Below are 21763 nucleotides of genomic sequence, written 5' to 3'. Positions count from 1 at the left end.
AGTAATGTGCCTAGGGGAGGATGCCTTGGTCTAGGTAAATCTGGGGTCACTGGTGGGTGGACACTGTGTCACACACTGCAGACAAGAACAATACTGGGGCTATGGTTGTGGCTCAGTGGTAGAGCGCTAGCCTAGCACATGCGAGACCCTGGGTTCAATCCTCTGCACCACATAAAAATAAATAAAATAAAGATATTGTGTCTAACTACAACTAAAAAGTAAAACATTAAAAATAAAAAGAATAGTAGTAATGACAAGATTCTTCCCAGGGCTGTCTTATATCTTGGGCTAGGTCAGATGACCTGGTTGGCTTCAGTCCCATGCCTCCTGTTTTCCCAAACTAAATGATTTATGGCCTCTTTCACTTGTGTGGGTTGGATGCATGGGATGTTTTCCACATGACAGTCACACATGTGGGCACCAGCGAGTGGTAAGAGCAGGCGCACACTAGACAGTGGGGGCGAGGAGGCTGGCCTAGGGTTCTGAGGGAGGCCTCATGGAAACCAAGCCTTCCTTGAAGTCTCCTGGCCTTCATGTCATAGCTCTGTAAGTGGAAGAACCCCCTCCTCACATAAGGTCAGTTGCACCCTCTTCCTCAGGAGCAGGATGAAGTTGTGGCCCACAGAGTTCCAATCAGCCCCCCAGCTCTGAGGAGACAGGCTGGCCAGTTTTCACCCAGCCTCCGCTTGGATTCTAGGAAGGTTATGAAAACAGCTGATGTCCGTATCCCTCATTGCTGACAGTACTTCCCCAGTTCCTATTATTATGGTGAGGGAGAAAAGCATTTCGTTTTTATGATTAGTTAATGCTAGAGTTCAACATGGTATTAACTCTGTCATCTACAGCTTTGGTGTTGTTCTGTTACTGTTGTAGGGACAGATGAGACAAGGCACTGAAGATAGCAGGAAACAGTTTTATTTGGCTGCAACCAGGTTCAGAGGGCACAGCTTTTGCTGTAATCAATCAATCCCCTGAACCACGAGCTCAGGTAGTTCCAAAATTTTATACCCAGTATGTAAGGAGAGGGACTCAGAAGTTCACAGTCTGCAGAAATTCACATAAAAGCGGCTTTTTTTCTTTTACTGTTTTGGGCAAGTTAACCTTCAAGAACAACATCTGAGAAGGGGAGAGCTGCTTCTCCCCTTTCTTTCCTCCCCCTTCCAGCTGTTACCATGGAGTCCATTTGGTAACTTATGTTAAAAATATAGACATCTCTTTGATGCCCAGCTCAAGACCAGAGGCCTTGTTTGCACATTTCTACAAACTACTATACTGTATACATGGGTTTGTGAAAAACTAGTAAGGGGGTAACCAGCACCTGGAGTGCTGATTTCTTCCCATCCAGTGGCCATGGAAACAGGGCAACATGAAAATAGGAAGTTTATCTACATTGAACTCTTTTGTAGAGACTTTTTCTGACAGACCTAAAATCAGCCATGGTGAAGATTTCTGGAGAAACTCTGTTAAGACTTTTCTGTGGAGAAAGGAGGTTCCACTTCATTACTTCACTTGCAGTGAAAGCATAAGCGAGATTCAGACTCCATCATTTCTCCTTGAATTAAGAAATACTGCAGGAGAAGTCATGTGAAGTGTGTGGGAAGGGTGCCCCCTGCCTGGCTCCTGCAGGATCACATGGCTGCAGAGCTTTGTGTCCAAGTTAGCCTTTGTGTCAGAGGAGCAGCAGGTGGAGACAGGCCACTGATTCCCCAGACTTGAGAAGTGCCAAGTATTTTCACAGAGCATATCAATAATCTTGGGTAAACAGGCAAGTTAAAATAACATTGTGGGGACCATGTCCTAATCCAGGACAGGGGCAGCCTTTTTGTGGAATCATCCCCATTATCAGAAACCAAAGGTTTACAACTGTCATTTTGAACATCATCCTCAGGAAACATGATAAAACACAGCAGCCATATTGAGGGTTTCACATTCAAATCTCACTGCCTTGCTAACCCATGTCCAGAGGGCAGCAATAAATGAGTCACTTTCTGGGTAAACTACTTGACTCTTTTTCAAGTAAATGTACCTCTTCATCTTCACATCTTAGAGATCTCCATGGAGATACAGAGAAGCCATGGGTCCAGTCTCCCTTCACCTATGGGTTAAGGCCAATGATTTGTTTTTATTTATGAGTGCGTTACTCAGACCTGAACAATAGAGGCCAAGTAAGTATTGACACAAGACAACCCTGAGCCAAGGTTGAGGAGTGAGATTCAGCAAGGTGTTGATCTATTTTCAAGACATGTCACTTCTAGAGGTCAATTTGAATTTAGACCTAGTTATAGTCCTGGAGGCAAAAGTGTGTGGTGAGGGTGGGTCCTAGGAGTATGAACATCTTCATGCTGAGCAACTGAGTCACAGAAGGTTTTTACTGTTTCCATAAGCAAAGCAGGATTAGTTCCCTCCAGCCAGGGTGAAGAAGCCAATGCCACAAAGGTGTGTATAGGGATTCCTCTGTTGTGGAAAAGGGTGGGGACTCAATGATTTCTGGCAAGATAAATTCATTATAATATGGAAGTTTAATAACCCCAGCCACTTCAGTCTCCTCCCATACATCACCATCCCAATTTGCAGGATCCCATCCTTTTCCAAGCAGAGCTCTCACTTTAACTGCAGACACCTTCTGAGGCTGAGAGTTAAACATCCATGTAATTCAGCCAATTGCACAATTAGAGTTTGTGTTTGGTTTTCATCAAACTCAGCCCTTTGACTACAAGAGAGAAGAGTCTACTTCAGAACACACTTAGCAGCTTTCAGATCAATTATATGTGACGGCAGCTTAGAAACTAAATTTTTGAGCTCATCATTCTCCTTTGTCACTTTGTCCAATGAAACCAGAAGCCACCAACAAACATCATCATATTTCTTAGTTTTCCAGAATTGTTCAAAACTATCATGTACAGAGTAACTAAACATCATGCTTTTAAAAGTGGTGGATTGGTGGCATCAAATGTAGTTACTTTACAAATCTCTTTAAACAGTTCATACCATGAATTATCAGTGCTCTTTATAATACCAGTAGGAGAGACTTTATTAATATTAGGTCTAACCAATTTAGACAGCCTCTCCAGAACCCACAAAACCAATTAAGAAAATTCATCCTTACAATACATCCAGTGCCAATTAATGTATTAGTCAGAATTCTCTAGAAGAACAGAATATGCAGGGAGTATAGTTATAACAGGAGGACTTATTAAGTTGGCTTTGCAACCAGAAGCTGGATAGTCCATTAGGGCTTTCTGCAGGCTTCAGAGCTGGAAAAACCAGAAGCTGTGCAGTCCAAGGGGCTGAGCCCTAGAACAGGAGGTACCAACAGTGTTAACCTAGTCTGAGAACAAAAACTTCTGGGGCATGGCTTTGGAAGAGTGAAAAAGGGATATTCTGATATCCTCAGAGATCAAAGCAGCAATCTAGAAAACATGCAAGAAAAATAGAGCTTGCATTTGCTGCTGCTTCCCTGTTCTTCCAGTTTTTATTCTACTGTCATGTATCACTAATTAAAACAAATAAAAAATTTGGGTTGTCTATGAATAACATTTCCTTAACATTAGGCGAAATACAGTTTAGTGGAATTTAGACTAGCTGACCCTAAGACTACTTGGTTAGCATCCTGGGTCTGCTGATTATTAGTAATATGACCTTGCATAAATTAATCTTTCTGTGCCTTTGTTGTTTCATCTATAAAATAGTGATAGTTTAACACTTACCTCTTAGGGTTATGCCCAAATAAATGAATTAATAAGTATAAAATACTTACATAAAATGTATAAATACCAATAAAAATGGGCATAAATAGTAATAAAAATTTATCTAGATGAAGAATTTTACTTGTTTTTTTCCTCTTTTTTATTTCTTTACTTTTTCTCTGTTTTTGGTTATGAAAATCCCATTTTTGTTATTTTATTTACGTAATTAATACTAAAGAGAATAATTAAAAAATATATATCTATCTATATATATATATATATATATATATATATATATATAGAGAGAGAGAGAGAGAGAGAGAGAGAGACAGAGAGAGAGAGACTTTTTTTTCCAAATCATGAATGTACCACAGTTTAGATACTTTCCTAGTTGAGCTGCATAGCAGCAGATTCATGCTCTGCCTGTACTTTCTGGAAACTGAACTACAGGTCAGGACAAGGAAATAAACATCCTCTCAAAGGTCCTTGTTCTTTCTCCTGCCTGAAATATAGAATTAGGCATGATAACAAAGAGAAGTGTTGGGTGGATCTTATGGGACACACAATGCCATCACAGGATTAGAACAATGCTTTGGATGGTGACCCCCTTTTAGGGCCAGCAGAGCAGCTTCCTTTTAGGAGGTGAACAGCACAGCTCTGGGAGAAGACCCTGGCTTACTCAGCTGCAGCAGTGCCAGTGGGGAGGGAAGAGCAGAAACTAAAGGTGTGGAGGAGGCGAGGTCACTTAGGATGCAGACTCAAGCACACAGGGCACTTCTGCGCCCCACAGGCCATGTCTGTGGTGAACCTGAGTGCTGAGTTGGGGAGCTGGGAAAGAAGGATCCTGGCTTCCTCTGGGGCTGAGCCTGGTGCATAGTCCTAGGAATGCTCCTGCTGGGAGTCAGCAGGCAGGAAGGCTCCAGCTACCCTTTTCTGTGCCTGGTAAAGACTTTGTATTCCAAGACCACGTATGTGTCCAGGATGTGCTGAGATACAGAGAGAATTGCAGCAGGAATATTCAGATTTTAAAATCAGTTTCACAAAGGCTACAGATTTGAAGGAAAAAGAATTCATGAACAAAGACTAACAATTTCAATCGTATCTTTTTCTGTTACATTTCATATTTATTGTTTAGTTTTGGTGTTTTTTTCAAGGAAATTAAGGCAGAAGGTTTTAATGGAAACATTGAACCAAACTTCAAATGACTTTATTTTGTTGGGGTTGTTTCCTTCAAAGGCCTTCTTCTCTTGCTCCTGATCATCTCTGTGTTTGTTCTTGCCTGTTGAAGTCAGGGATGACTTCCCTCATCTTCTTGGACCCACGGCTCCACACCCCCATGTACTTTCTCTTCAGCCATCTCTCCCACATGGACCTGATGTACATTTTCTCCACGGTCCCCAAAATGGTGTACAACTTCCTCTCTGGCCAGAAAAGCATCTCCTTCCTGGGCTATGGTGTGCAAAACTTCTTCTTCCTGACCATGGCTGGCTCAGAAGGTTTAATCCTGGCCTCCATGGCCTATGACTGCTTTGTGGCCATCTGCCACCCCCTCCACTACGCCATCCACATGAGTAAAAGGACTGGTGTGAAGATGATCATAGGAACTTGGATACTGGGCTCCATCAACTCCCTGGCACACACTGTCTATGCCCTTCATCTTCCTTACTGCAGGTCCAGGGTCATCAATCACTTCTACTGTGACATTCCAGCCATGTTGCCCCTAGCCTGTGTGGACACCTGGGTCTATGAGTACATGGTGTTTGTGAGAACAGTTGTGTTTCTCCTTGTCCCTTTCCTTGGGATCACTGCTTCTTATGGACGTGTTCTTTTTGCTGTCTTCCACATGCACTCAAAAGAGGGAAGAAAAAAGGCCTTCACCACATGCTCCACACATTTAACTGTGGTGATGTTTTACTATGCTCCTTTTGTCTGTATTTATCTCCGTCCCAGGAGTCTCTGCTCCCCAGCAGAGGATAAGAACCTGGCTGTCTTCTACACTATCCTCACCCCCATGCTCAATCCCATCATCTACAGCCTGAGGAACAAGGAGGTCCTTGGGGGCCATGGGAAGAGTGTGTGGGATGTTCTCCCCCAGGAAGAAGTGAGCATGGCTGTTCCTGCTTCTCTGCATCACTTCTTTTCGTGCAAACTTCAGAGCAGTGCTGACTAATAGAAGGATAATGCAAGCCACCTGTGCAAATTAAATTGTTTTTAGAGAGAGAGAGAGAGAGAAAGAGAGAATTTTTTTAATATTTATTTTTTTCGTTTTCAGCAGACACAACATCTTTGTTTTGTATGTGGTGCTGAAGATCGAACCCGGGCCACATGCATACCAGGCAAGCGTACTACCACTTGAGCCACATCCCCAGGCCACAAATTAAATTTTATAGTGACTCATTTAAAAGTAAAATTAATTTAAATAATATGTTGGTTATTATATAGATCCACAATCATTAAGGATATTTATGTTAGGAAATATTATAATTATTTATGTTATGTTAGTAATGTGGATATTAATTATACATTATTTATATTTTATATGTTACACCTATATTACTATAATATATATAACAATATTTATACTGATATTAGCTTGTTATCATTTTGAAATATTTGAGATGATATTATGGATGTTCTTCTCTAGTTTTTTTTTTTTTTTTCATTCTAATTTGTCAAGGTCTTGTATGAATTTTGAGCTTATAGCACATAACAATGTCCACCCTATACTTGTCAAGTGTCCTAGAGAAACATGGGGCCTGTGTTTATAAAAGCCCAGGGACATGAAACACTTTCATGGTAATGCTGTCTTGTTATAATGTTTTTTAATGCAGTTTGTCAATATTTCATTAGAAAGTTTTACATCTGTATTTATCAAGTATATTGGCCTGAATTTTTCTTTCCTTGCTGTGACTTTGTTTGGTATCAGGGTGACACTGACTTCATAGACTTAATTTTGCAGTCTTCCCTTGCTTTCTCTTTCATAGAATAATTTGAGGAGAATTTAAAGGCCTGGTAGAATTTGGCTAAGAATTCATCTGTTCTGGATTTTTATTAGAAATCTTTTAATGGTTGCTTCTATTTCATTTCTTTATATTGCTCTGATTAAGTTTTCTATATCCTCATGGAGTGACTTGGGTAGGTCAAATATCTCTAAGAATTTGCAAGTTTGTTTGAGATTTTGTAGCTTATTGGAATATAAAATTCAAAATAGTGTCTGATGATAGTCTGGTCTTTAGTAGTTTCTGTGGTGATATTTGTTTTCTTTTGTATCTCTAATGTTGTTAATCTAGTTCTTTCTTTGGGTTTGTTTGACTAAACATTTATCAGTCTCTTTACCTTTTTAAAGAAACAACTCTGTGTCTCATTGATTCTTTGTATTGTTTGTGTTAGTCTCAATTTAATTGATTTTGGCTAGAATTTTAGTTATTTCTTGTCTTCTACTGATTTTGATGCTACTTTCTTTGTTTTCTACAAATCTGAGGTTTAATGTTGGATTATTTATTTGATGACTTTCTATTTTTTTCAAATGTAGGAACTCAGTCCTGTTATCTTTCCTCTTAGAACCACCTTTATACTGTCCCAGATATTTTTATATGTTGTATCTCTATTTTTGTTCCTATTTTTTTATTTCTACCCTGATTTCTTCTGTGACCAATTCTTTAAGATGAAATGTATTATTCATACTTCAGATGTTAGAATGGTTGTTTTTTTCTCTGATGTTTAAATGGTATTCTGTTTTGATCTGCTAGAATGCAAGTAAATATCTAGTTTTTATTGTGTTTGCTAAGATTCACTTTTTGCCCTAAAATATGATCTGTTTTAGAGAATGTTTTATGCACTTATAAGAAGTAAGTGAATTCAGTTGTCAGTGGATGAAATATTCTATAGGTGTCTGTTAGGTTCATTTGATTAATAGTTTTGTTGTTGTTGTTTTTGTTGTTTCTCTTCTTTTCTTTTTTTTTTGGGGGGGGGCGGGTTCTAAAGAATCTATGCTTAGATCATGTCTGGATAACCTGTGTAGTGGGATGTGTTCAAATCACCAAATATTACTTTTGAAAGCTACTTGTTTCTTTATACTGAAAAGCATTTGTTTTATATAAGTAGATAAAACAATGTTTGGGTCATAAATATACATAATAACAATACATTTTGGATGATTCTTGTAACCAGTAAAAAGTGACTTCTTTTTGTCTTCTGATTAGTTTGACCTGATTTCTACTTTGTTTGAGATAAGAGTACCAACTTCTGCTTTCTTTAAGTTACCATTTGCATGTTATAGATTTTCTCTATTTTCAAGTTCATTTGTTGATGTATTTGTAATTGTGAGTCTCTCACAAAAAGCATATGGTTTGGTCTTGTTTTCTTTTAATTCAATCAGCAAGTGTATGTCTTTTGATTGAACAGCTTAGACCATTTACATTTAATGTTATTATAGAGTTTTTTTAAATGCATAATTCAAACTTTATTCTCCTTTAACTGACAATTCTTCTGTTACAATTTATCCCCATGCTGGTTTTCATTTTCCATTTTTTATATCTTCTACATGATATATATTTTTAAATATATTTTGTAGTACAAGCTTACTGATTATGAACTCTTTCAGTTTCTTCTTATCATGGAATATTTTTATTTTTTCTTATATTCTGAAGGATAATTTGACTGAATGTTGTAATCTTTGTTGGTACCTATTTTTTTAGGGCTTGTTATATATTGTTCCAACCCCTCCTGGTTTTTTAAGTCTGAGTTGAGAGATCATTTGATATGTGAACAACCTCCTGTTTTTTCTCTTTCACCTTTTAAAACTTTGTATCTTAGGTATGTTACCATGATGTGACTTGGAGAGGATTTTCTTAATTAATCTTGCCTATTTGGAGTCCTGTGTGCTTCTTGTATTTGGATCTCCATCTCATTCCTAAAATTTGGAAGTTTTTCTAATGTAATTTCATAGAAAAGATTGTTTATTCCTTTAGTTTATTTCAGAGACTTCATTGATTCCAGTTATTCTTAAATTTGGTCTCTTGATGTTATCCCAGGTTTTGTTCATGATCTCTTAATGTCTTTTCTTTCTATTTGACTTTACTTTCAGATTTTAAACTTTGCCTTTAAATACTGAAAAGCAACCTTTAATTAGTATAATCTACTGGTGATGCTTTTCATTAAAGTTTTAATTGTCTTCATTTTATCTTATTTTTATGATTTATGTTTGGCTCTTTTTCAGAATCTCTATCACCTTATTGAAATGGTCTTTATTTCCTGAAATTTCTCCCTAATTTCATTTGTTACTTCTTCTTCAAGCTCATTGCACATTATAACTATAAATTTTCTAAATTCTTTCCCTAACAATTTATCCACTGTGGTATCACTGTAGTCAGTTGTTGAAGTCATAGTGTTATGGGCTATAATGGGGTGGTTATTCCCTTGCTTTTTAAAATTGTTTGTGCATCTACCCATTTTTTTGAGGTGATTATCACTGTTTATTTTATGTAAGTGACCATTTTATGAGCTTCTTTCTCTTCAAAGTCCTGTGCTTGGTGAATATCTGAATATTCATGTTTTAACTCTTCTGCTGTTCCCTGTATCAGCACCTCTTTGACAAAAGCCACAAACCCTATTTAGTACCATTTCTTCAAAGCATAGCCAGCTACTATTCAAAATCGTGAAAAATGAAAAAGTTGATACTGTTCTTCACAGTTTCTCCAATTCAAGTATGTGAACTTTTGATATAGTGATGGAATATGTTAAAAAGTTAGTTATTAAATTTAGTAAAATTGATATAATTTAATATAGGAACTAAAAATGGGAAGAGAAAAAAACAGGTCAAAAGAAGGAAAGAAAAAGAAACAAAAGGTATTTAAGAATAGTACATACCAAGGTAAAAAGAAGAAAAAGATGATTAAGGGGATTTGAGACAGTGCAGGTGATGTAAGAGGAAAAGAAAGGAAAGAGGAACCTGATGTAGGAAAACACACAGAGAGAGGATGACTCCAATTAAAGATATAAAATATTATAAGAGATCTGGGCACATCTGTAATCCCAGCAGCTTGGGAGGCTGAGGCAGGAGGATCGCAAGTTCAAAGCCAGCGTCAACAACTTAGGGAAGCCCTAAGCAATGTAGAAGTCCTAGTCTCAAAACAAAATTAAGCAGGGCTGGGGATGTGAGGATGTTGCTCAGTGGTTAGCACCCTGCTAACCACTGATTCAAACCCTAACTCAAAATTAAAAATAGAAGAAACACAATCAAAAGGATTGAGGACACAATATTAGCTATCAAGTTAACAATCACCAAATGAAAATGAAAAGTGATATATACATAATCAAAGTTGAGCTATTCACCATCACTGTTAGAGCTATTTATAATAAACTATGCCCAGATGAAGAAAATTCTTGAGTTTTGATTGGGCTTTTTTCAGTATTTGGGACCTTTAGGAGATGTCCATCATTCTTTGGCTTTGGGTATCCCAGGAGGTGCTGGGACACATGGGCCGCTTCCCTGGTTGCCATGAACTTCCCACCAGCTGCTTCTAAATTGTCACTAAAGGTAGCTGCTCAGAAGTTGCAGATGATGTCTGTTGCCTGATTCTGTGGTGTGTAGGAGTTCAGGATGCAGGGATCCTGGCTGTTGCTGGGATTACCAAATTCTGTTGAAAGCATCACTAGTAGATTAAACCACACCGAAGACAGATTCTCAGGCCTTTAAGACAAAGCAAATAAACTTGAAAATAAAGTTGAAAATGAAGGAAATATGTTAAGAGACCAGGGACAAAATGTTCAACATTAAGATAATATTAGAGATGAAATTTGAGAAATAAAGAAGGATACTCCGAAATACAAACAAAATGATTGCATAAATTTCTTAATGAAATAAGATTTTAAAATTTATAAATCTTAAGAATGAGGTAGAAATTCAAACACAAGAGACATTTAGAACCCAAATAGGCAATATAAAAAACATCCTCTCCAAGGCACATTTTGATTAAAATTCCTAATATACAGAATATGAATAGATATTTTAAAGCTGCAAAAAAAAAAAAGCAGCAGGTCACGTTTCTGAGGTGAGTCAGTTAGGATTTCAACTGATTTCCTAGTCCAGATCTTGAAAGCCAGAAACCCTTGGAATAACCTGTACCAAGTCCTCCAAGAAAATGGGTATCAACTACTATACCGCCACCTTATGATGAAAACTTCCATCTCCACAGCAAAGGAAGCTCAACTTAATTCCAGAGTCTTCATTTTTACATTGGCTCAAACAATAATATTCAATTACATATATCCATACTTTTTCTATCAAAAAAATATATGTTTACATGCCTCTGAGAATGATCTAGCTGAGAGAAAATGGAAAGAGATGAAGAGATGAGAGATGGGCACCTTGCCAAAGCAGAAGTGTGGCTTTCCACAAGAGCAGGTTCACTTCCAGCACTTTCCAGCTATTGAAAAGGGGCTGGAGTTTGGACAAGGCTAGATTTTGGCCTGTGACAGGCCAAAAACACAAATATGAGATTTTTGTTCCTAAATTTGAATTTAGATCCATCATCATGACTTGCCCTCTTCTTCTGGCAATTTTATTATTCCATGTAGATTTTATAGTTCTGGTAATAGACTGGAAGTGGAGATTAGCTGGTTTCAACACAATGAGTACAACTCTGCATAAACAGGAGATAGGGGGTATTCACAAAGATGAACAATGGTAATTAAAAAAACAAATCTCTGTGGATTTATAATTGATTTACCTCTGAAATTTAAAGCAATGAACCTCATTGGTTAAGTTTTGTGCTTCATCATATTTTTATCTAATGGGTCATTAATATGTATGGGTACAGTGTCCTGATTCTTATCTCCTATGATAAGAGTCTCCAGTTCACAGCTAAATATCCAAAACAACTTGACATGTAACATCACTTCTCTGGTTTGCCCATCTGTAGTTTAGTAAGACAATAAGAGATTGCATTGTCTATTCATTTCTACTCCTTCAACAGATATTTTGCAGACCTTGGTCATGCACACCTCCAGTTAGTTCCCAGAATGACCCTTCAATGAGTCTTGTTTTGCCAATCTGGCAACAAACTAATGACTTATAATTATGCCAATTCAGTGTCCCAGTCATGGGGGATCTGGAAGTCTGGATGCCTCTCTCTAAGTCCTCACTTTATAAAAAGACCTCTGAGTCTACTTTCCACTTTAGTAGAACTGATGACTGCATTATATTTTCATGAATCAATTTTCTACCTCCTTCAAATTGAAGAAAGTATCTTGTCATAGCATAAATTAGCATACTCAGAAACACCAACAACTTCCTCTGGAAGCTGACCAGATTATACAAAGAAGTTGTTCCTGATCTAAAATATCTATTGTCCAACTGAACAATTGTATATGTTTCCTGAATCTTATTGATCCTTAGGACTTCATTTAGGAAGTTGGCCAGGTAGCCAGCAGAGTAGATAATGTCAGTTCCTATAAAGGGCAGATTAGAATTAGAGAATTGTATAGGATTATCATTTCTAAAATATGTAAAAGTGTAATTTTGTCTACAAAATTTGTCTTTTGTCTCTCAAACCCAGATAGTCAAAAAATTTACAGTTTTGCATGTGTAACTTCCACCTATTAGAGGTAACCCTAAAAATTTTTAATTGTGACAGTCCAACTGATAAAGATTTTTCAAAATGCCAGGCTAAGATTTTAGTGGACACTATCCAAGAGACCAGAAAAACCAATGTAGATCAGGACCCCAACCTGAGGGGTTGTCCCAAAGAGACAATTAAGACCTATTTTATCCAATTATAAAGTTTTTTTTTACACTCTGATTTATTCAAAGGCCAATTTACAAGGTTTAGCTCTCAATCGAATAGTTTTTTTTTTTAAAAAAGAACATAATTTTGTGTTTGTTTTGTGTATGTACACCATGTATTGTCAGTCAACGTGTACTGTCATGTCTACATATGTTTGGTACCAAAATTGGCATATGAGCTCATAAATTAAAATTTAAAAAATAGATACAAATACCTTTGGTTCACATGATTTAAAAATTCAATTTAAATTGGGTAAACAAATAAAATAAAGATGTTCTTAAAGCTTACTAACTCACAAGATTTACTAGGTGGTTAAACAGTTGTTAATAAAATATTAATGTCTATGAAATGTTTAATATCCATTGTTTCTAGGATTTTTCTCTTCAACAGGAAAAAATGACTAATGCTGTTAAATGCACTCATCTGATACCTTAGTTTTTAAAAATAAGTAAATTATATTTGACATATATGGGACTGATCATAAATATAATAAATCTACAGAGTTAAAATGTTATTAAATATAACAAAGTACTCTTAACTTCTTAAATCCATAGGGTAATATATTTAAACATAATTGGTCCTTTTATTTTTTTAAGAGAGAGAGAGAGAGAGAGAATTTTTCTTAATATTTATTTTTTAGTTTTTCGGCAGACACAACATCTTTGTTTGTATGTGGTGCTGAGGATCGAACCCAGGCCGCACGCATGCCAGGCGAGCACGCTACCGCTTGAGCCACATCCCCAGCCCGGCGCTTTTATTTAAAAAAGGGTTTAAGATTACTTTGTGTCCTTACTAAAAGCAGTGTTACTAAGAGTTAAAAGTACCAACAGGCATAATTCTATGTACAAAGAAACCAAAGGTTTCAAGTACATTTCAATTAAATTACTATAAATAGCATAAAATAGTTTATTTTATTAAAATAAAAAAATTCTCTAAATTTGAAAATTCATAAGTGTTATCTCAGAGTGTAAACAACAAATGTGTCTAATTCAGTAATATAAAGGTCTATATAAATAAAGGGTCTATTTTAAAAGATTTGAATGTAACTAAATTGGTTACAAATAAGAAACACAAGCAGTTAAAGCTATTTAAGGTTTTTCCCTAATGTAAATATTAATATAATGATATAAACCAAAATTTTTATCTCTATGTTAAAATGACAAGGATATCTTAAAACATTAATTCACTTCTAACATTTTGTTTGGTAAGTTTTATGCTCTAGAACTAGTCTTAAAGAAATTCAGGTTTGTACAATTCTGGTTAAACAGCAACTGTTATTTCTGAGTATTGTACTACATTACAGAGTCTACATTTTTCTTTAAAATCTAAACCTGTTTAATATAAAGATATCAATATAGGGGGCTGGGGATGCAGCTCAGTTGATAGAATGCTTACCTTTCATGCACAAGGACCTGGATTTAATCTCTAGCAACACACACACACACACACACACACACACACATATACACCAAAAAAAATTCAATGTAATTATGGTATTATTACTCTTATTTATATATTAAATATGTTCATATCTTTCAGGTATACAAATATTTAAAAGTAAAAAGTTTAAAGGAGCATTTTAATCAAGCTGGTGTTCTCCAAACTAGAGTTGTCTGCAATGGTAATTTTAGACTTATAAAGATGGCAAATTTTATTGGGGATTTACTTATATTACTTGATGTTTTCTAACCAAACCTAAACCTTATGTTACACTGATGATAAAAATGTAAATGTATTTATAAAAGATAATGAGAGCTTGATCTATTTAAAGGTTAATATTATAAAAACATTTTGCCACCTTTTCCACACAAGAGAGAAGAGTTGGGGGCTCTCAGCCTTTATTTGGTTCATGTTTTAGATTTAATGTTGTGTTTTGTTAGCTAACATCCATATACACTCAAGAAAAATATATGTAAACTTTATTAAATGATATCAAAAAAAGACACAAAAGTCAGCTTCAGATCTATGACACTTAATCTAGGATTTGTAGGATGTCATGCCTTACCTTAGATAAGACTCTACCTTTCACCTTACTACATGTTAGAATGACTCCAAAGTAGGCCATATTTTTGTTATAAATATTACTATGATCTCAAACAGGAGGTATAATGTATAACTCAGCCAAATTCAAGATAGCTACTACACAAACTATATATGTTTTTACTCTTGTTAATTTCACATTGTATTTTCCATACAACTGTTGCCTGTTAATGTTTTGCAGAGATACTGCTTCAAGAACACACAATTAGGGGCTGGGGATGTGGCTCAAGCGGTAGCACGCTCGCCTGGCATGCGTGCAGCCCAGGTTCTATCCTCAGCACCACATACAAACAAAAATGTTGTGTCCGCAGAAAACTAAAAAAAAAAAATATTAAAAATTCTTTCTCTCTCTCTCTCTCTCTCTCAAAAAAAAAAGCACACACAATTAATTTGAGATATTAAGCCATCAAGTATAAATAAATAGTAAATAAAGGGGGCGAAAATAACTATGAAGTTATACATTAAACTTAAAGCCCAATACTCTTAGTTTAAGACTAGTAATACTGCTTTGCAAGATGTTTAAGACCAAAGCTTAAAAATAAAAATAAAGGGTCCAAGAAAACCAATATGTGGCTCTTACCCTCTGAGTAAGCTTAAACCCAGGGAACAGGGGGAAGAGCTTTGGAACTCTGGGTCACAAGACCTCTGAATCAGGGAGTCTACTGGGACTCTAAAAAAGAAAGCCAATAAGTGTACATACTGAAAAATAGGAGGGTCATCATAAAGGGGAGACATTCCTGATGCTTCCAATGAAGCCATGTGGTCAGCAAGACCTAGAGCCGTATTAAAGCAGATGACACTGGTGGGGCTAAAAGACTGCTCACAAGTTTCCCAAAAGTGTACCCAAGGGGATTCAGTTGACTCTTAACAACAAATGAGAACAAAGCCAATTTGACCATCTTAAACACATAGCAAAAACAGTTAAACCAAACACAGCCTTTTCTGGGCATTAAAAATATATATATATTTATTTTAATGTAACTTAAGATGTACATGTGTGTTAGCCCCCCAGAAATATGTAAGACTGGAGGCAAAAAAAAGAAATTCTTAGAGAGGAGTGCATGATAACTATCAAGAGAAACTTCTAGAGTCAGAAGTTTTTAGTCATTTTAAGGCCTAAAGATCTTCCTAACATCCTACATAGCTTAATCAATGTTTGCTAGTATGATTATGTATCCCTAAGTAACTTAGCTAAATGTTGTCTTTACACTCCTAATAACTCTGACAATGTTAAAGGTTTACATTCCCAAATAAAGGCCTCATTAGACTTCATTAGGTCTTATTAAGGAGACAACCTCTCAGTTCTCCCACCTCCTAGTGAGAGCTTATTGATTTCTATTATCTTCATGATATCCATTAGCATGTTTCAGATGCTGCAACAATTAATCTCATTTCAGTGATCATGTCTTTTTGTTTCTCTCATAGAAACACCTACCCCCAGGTGAATTTACGACCTGTTCCTCCTGTACCAGACTTTTACCATGGACCTCTCAACTAAACCAATTTCCAAAAAGGGACTCCAAACTGCTTGCTTCACTCCATGTCACCCCCTTTCAGCTTTAAGCAGCAAGAGTGGTCAACGCCCTTTTCCTTATAGCAATAGGAAGTCCCGAAAATTAGAGGAAAAAATAAGAGATAGATAGATAATTGGGTTGAATTGCAAAATGGAGGCTAGTTTGAGTTAAAAAAAAAAGTTAATCCCATTTTTTCTCTTGCTTAGACTATGTTATAAGGACTGAGCTGTTAAAAGCAACACATTTTATCAGTTGAGTTAATGTATATGCATGGCCATTATAACTCCTTACCTAATTTCAAAAATAAATCGAGGGCTTCATTGTTTCTAGAAAAGGGGGAAATGTTATGGGCCAGTCTATATGGGCAATGACCAACAGACTCCATTTTACCCTGCTTGTCTTCACTTACTAATCAGTAAATCTTATCAGGAGATTAATTCACATGTTATGTTAGGGCTGTCATAACCCAATCACATCTCTTCTACATTCTCATAAATTTTGTCACAAATGAGTTTTCTGGGGTACAACTAATATTGAAATCATAACAATCTGTCTCTGGCCTTCCAAAGCTCATTCTCGTCTCATGCTGCAAAATACATTTAGTCCATTTCCAAGAGTCCCCATAGTCTCAACAGTTCAAGCATTACCAGAAGTCCAAGTCCAAAATCTCTTCTGAGATTCCAGGCTTTACTGTTAATTTTTCTCCCATTCTTCCCCAAAGACACCAAACGTCTTGACCAGGGTAACTGTGCATGGGTGAAAAGTCAGTGATAAAGACCTTTATGGGACAGCTAGATACAGTCTCTTACTTGATATTGATTCTGGGAGATCAAACTTGTTATTTTAGCTGTCCTGTAAAAAAAAGGGGGAACTTGTGAATGTCAGCTGACCAATGGAGTTTTGGCCAAGGTCCATCTCACAGTGGATCCAGTGGGCCCCTTTATTCACCCTGTGGTTATTTCCCAGTCCAGAACCAAAGGCCTGGAAACTCCCTGAAGTGTCACTAGGCAGAAACTGCTTTGTAAGCATGAAGGACCTGGAGTCTGGTGTCCTCATGCCATCACAGTAGCAATCACCAGTCCATCCAAGAAGTAGCAAGCTTGCGTCGACTGTGCTTTGCTGTGCTTCCCACTTGTGTTCCATCTAAGACTCCAGCCTATGGGGTTGTTCCACTCAAGGCTCCAACCTCTTAGTATGGGTCTCCAATTCAGTTTGCTGTCCCACAGAGCCAATTATTGCTAGGAACAGTCTCACGGAGACACCCAGAATCCTTTTAAACTTAGGCATCTCTTAATCCAATCCAGCTGACAATTCAGATTAGCCATTAGAAACACTAATTAAAAAAAAAAAAACTTTCAACATTAAAGAAAATAATATATATTAACAATGGAACATTATTAAGATGCAAAAGGAATGAAATTTTGTCTTTTGCCCCACTCTGTTTTGTACTGCTAGTCATTAAGTGAAATAAACTGGCTGAAGGACAGATATGATATATTATCACACATTTGTGGAAATTAAAAAGTTGATCTTGTAGATAAACAGGGTAAATTGGTAAAAATAGACTGGGAAGAACAGTGGGGAGTAGAGAGAAGGAGAAGTGAGAGAAGGGCACAAACACAGGAGGAGGATGAATAGTTTCTGGTTTTCTCTACTCAGTAGGGTAAGTGCTGGCTACAGTGACAGATGGCATGTTTAAAAATGTCTAGAAGAGGATGAAGCTTCCTAACACTCTGGACAGATTAATGTTTGAGTGGTTGAAAGAGTTTATTGCCCCGATTTGCTCATCATGTCTTATGTAAATGTATCAGATTATCCTATAGGATCCCAGAAGCATATTGACATTATGTCTCAATTATAATAATGACGATATTATTAATAATAATAATTTTAAAAAGTTAACCCCAGCAAGACCAAGCTTATGCTGATGAGCTCCTGAACTGACTCTGTCTAAGCTCCCACAGCCACTTTTAAAGGGCCCATGAAGCGATGAGCAAGGGGCTGGAGGGAGAGCTGGTATACCCTTTATCTATAATACCCACATCAACCACCTTAATAATGAGCAGCTACCATCTCTACCAACAGAAAAAGATTCTCAATCACACATCAGGGTTTGTTTTTTTTTAATTTTATATTGGTTTAAAAGGTATGATTAAATTTCATACAACCACACTTTTCTTTTAACAAAATTGTATACATGCTTATAAGGCTGGTCTAGCTGAGAAAAAAAGAAAATGGAAAGGGAAGACAACAGAAGAAATCATGCCCTTGGAGAAGATGATGGTGCACTTAGGCTAGAAAAGGGCCACTTCCCGCACTGTCACTGGAGAGAAGGCTGAGGTTGTGGGTCCAAAGAGAAGGAAGCCAATCCATTTAATGGCAGTAGATTTGAACTCTGACCATATTTTCTTACCAAATTCATTCCTTTCCACGTTATGGCAAGGGAATGTGGATGGGTGTTGGAGTTTGGAAAAGGCATGAACTACTAGATTTTATAGTGAGAATATTTTGGGACATTCCAAAATGACCAGTATGATATTTGTGTTCATAAATTCAAACTAAGATTTGTTGTCATAGCTTGCACCTTTCTTCAGCCATGTTTTGTTGTTCTGTGTGAATTGTGCAGCGAGGGAAACAGGCTGAAGCGGGGGGTGGGGTGGTTAAGGTGAACTGGAGTTCTTCAGCAGGGGCAGGGGGCACCACTCTGCACATGAGGAGGCAGAAGGTACTTGCAAAAGATGAGCAAAAATAATATTAAAAAATATGTATAAGATGCACTCCTTATTTATTAAGTACAATGTCATAAATAAATGTTGCCATCATATGATATATTAATAGACTATGGGACAAATCAAGTACCCAAGATATCTTGAATGCACACCTCTCTGTTTTATCAGTCTCTGGAGTTAATAAGATAGTAATAGACCCTCACGTCTCTCCAGCTCACCTCTGTAGCTGATACTCTGCAAATATTTGGCATGCATAATTCCACTTAGTTCTCAGAATGTCCTTAAAATTAGTTTTGTTTTAGTGATTTGTCAATAAACTAATATTTTAAATGTTTATCACAACTCAGTCTCCTAGTCAGCAGTGGATCTTGTAGTATAGATTTATTTACCTGAATCTTAAACTTTATTTTTATCATAATTTATTTAAATCAAAATTTTCATGTTAGTAGAATTTCTGGCTGTGTTATTATTATCACAAAACCATGATCTACCTTTGTTCAAATAGAACAATTTATTTGTCTTAGCATAAATTAACTTAGTCACAATCTTCAACAATTTCCTCTGAAAACTAAGCAGACTATAGAAGGTATTTGTTCCTGCTACTAGTGTAGCTATCATCAAGCAGAAGACTAATAAGTGATTCCTACGTGTGGTTGAAACTTCTGTCTCAAAGGGATTCAAATCACCATTACCTAACACTTAAAGCTCTCCATCCTGTTCTGGAATAGCTGGGTATCTCCCTCCTGAGACTAATTCTGGGCATCAGGCCAGAGCTGCAGAGCTGAGCAGGTTGGTGAATTTGCTCTAAATTTGAACTGAGTTTATCTCCAAGTCAGTAAATACAGGTGAAATGGCCAAGGCTTCTGTCCCTTGGGCTTGGACATTGGGGATAAATTAGAGGAGAAAGAGGACATGCAAGGCTTGCTGCAGGAAGTATCTACACCATGTGCAACAGCTCATCTTTCTGTTCCTCTTGTAGGCCCCGCCCCAAGGAAGTGAGGAATGTTTTACTGTTTCCACTTGAACAAGGTAACAGCAAAGGAAGACATATGAACAAAACAATAAACTAGGGGACAATGCACAAGGTGAAAGAAAGGCTTTGTGATTTCAGCATAAACATGATGGCTAAAGGAGGGAGCAGTGAATGCTCATTCAGCCTCACTGCTCCCTTCTTTAGCCATCATGTTTATGCTGAAATCACAAAGGATTCCTTTCTGCTCATCAGCAAACCTAGTTTACCAATCATGGCAGACTGAATAAAGATTGGTGTTTAAACATTTTGAAGAATTAAATAAACTGTAAGCAGAAATATGTAATTACAAACTCACTTCTCTCAAAATACAAACTCAAGGTCTGAGATTGTGGGTCAGTGGCAGAGTGCTTCCCTCACACATATTATGCACTGGTTTTGATCCTCAGCACCACCTAAAAATAAATAAATAAAATAAAGGCATTGTGTCCATCTACAACTTAAAAAAATACAAACTCAAGAGCTCCAAATGGGGTGATACAAAAAGATATTTTTATGCTGGAGTGTTGATTTGTGTTGGCTTTAACTAATGGAGATCTTTTGGAGATCTGTTTTTTTCTCTCCAAAGAAAACACTTTCTACTGTGTAGTGGCATCCCCTTTCTTCATAGAAAATTTTAACTGGGTTTCTCCAGAAATCATCACCATGGCTGATTGTCAACAAAAGAGTCTCTACAAAAGAATTCAGTGTAGATAAACTTCCTATTTTTGTTGTGCCCTATTTTACTTGGCCACTACCCTGGAAGAAATTGGCACTCCAGATGCTGGACACCCCCTTACTAGTTTTTCACAAACATTTATCCAGTACAGTAGTTTGTTGAAAAGTGTAAACAAGGCCTTTAACCTTGAGCTGGGCTTCACAGAGATTACTACATTTCTAAGAAAGTTACCAATTGGGTTCCAAGGTAACAGCTGGCAGGGGAGGAAAGAAAGGGGAGAAGCAGCTCTTCCCTTCTCAGGTGTTGTTCTTGAAGGGTTAACTTGCCCAGAACAGTAAAAGAAAAAGCTGCTTTATGTGAACTTCTGCACACTGTGAACTTCTGAGACCCTCCCCTTACATGCTGGGTATAAAACTCTGAAACTACCTGAACTCAGGGTTCAGGGGATTGATTGATTGAGTAGAGCAAAAGCTGTGCCCTCTGAACCTGGCTTCAGCCAAATAAAAATGTTTCCTGCTATCTTTGCTGCCTTGCCTCATCTATCCCTACAACAACTGCACAAAGACTAAGTCATTACATGACAGATTGGAAAACCTAAGAGTAAACATGAAAGTAAAATGAAGTGCTGGGTATGGTGGTGCCTGCCTGTAAACCCATTGTCTCTGGAGCCTGAGGCTAGAGGATTGCAAATTCAAAGCCAACCTAGGCAATTTATTGAGGCCCTCAGCAACTCAGCCAGATATTGTCTCAAAATAAAAAAAAATAAATAAAAAGTTCTGGGAATGTACTCAATGTTTAAGCACCTCTGGGTTCATCCCCAATACCAAAAAATAAAAAGTTAAATGAAGTGATGTGAACTTTAAAATCCCACAGTGTGATGCTCTCCAGGATTATAGGATTATAGGACTGTCTACAAAAGAGTTCAATGTAGATAAACTTCCTATTTTTGTTGTGCCCTATTTTACTTGGCCACTACCCTGGAAGAAATTGGCACTCCAGTTGCTGGCCACCCCCTTACTAGTTTTTAACAAACTAGTAATTAATCTTAATTGGGATAATGCAGTTCCCTGGGTTTGAGTCTCCTCCATGCTTGAGGTATGGGAGGAAGAGGGAAGATGGACACCCCTTCAGGCCCTGCTATGTGCTGGACACACACAGCTCTCTTACTCCTTCTCCACAGCTCTCACCTGAGGTTGCTGAGACTGAGTTAGCAGAGGCTCAACTATTTGCTCATTGTTTTTGAGATGACTGTCTGTAATACTTTTAAAAGTGTGCATTACTTGTAAACATTGTAACATAAACTTGTGTTTCTACTCTTGC

The 21763-nt window shown here is 37.0% G+C and overlaps 1 pseudogene; it reads left to right on the top strand.

Moving 5' to 3' along the window:
* Positions 1–4862: 4862 nt before the first annotated feature.
* LOC107153290 lies at positions 4863–5856 on the top strand (annotated as a pseudogene).
* Positions 5857–21763: the final 15907 nt, after the last annotated feature.

This window comes from Marmota marmota, unplaced genomic scaffold (assembly GCF_001458135.2).
Source record: "Marmota marmota marmota unplaced genomic scaffold, marMar, whole genome shotgun sequence".
NCBI classification, from domain to species: Eukaryota; Metazoa; Chordata; class Mammalia; order Rodentia; family Sciuridae; genus Marmota; species Marmota marmota.
This window is presented reverse-complemented; position numbering and strand designations above follow the sequence as displayed.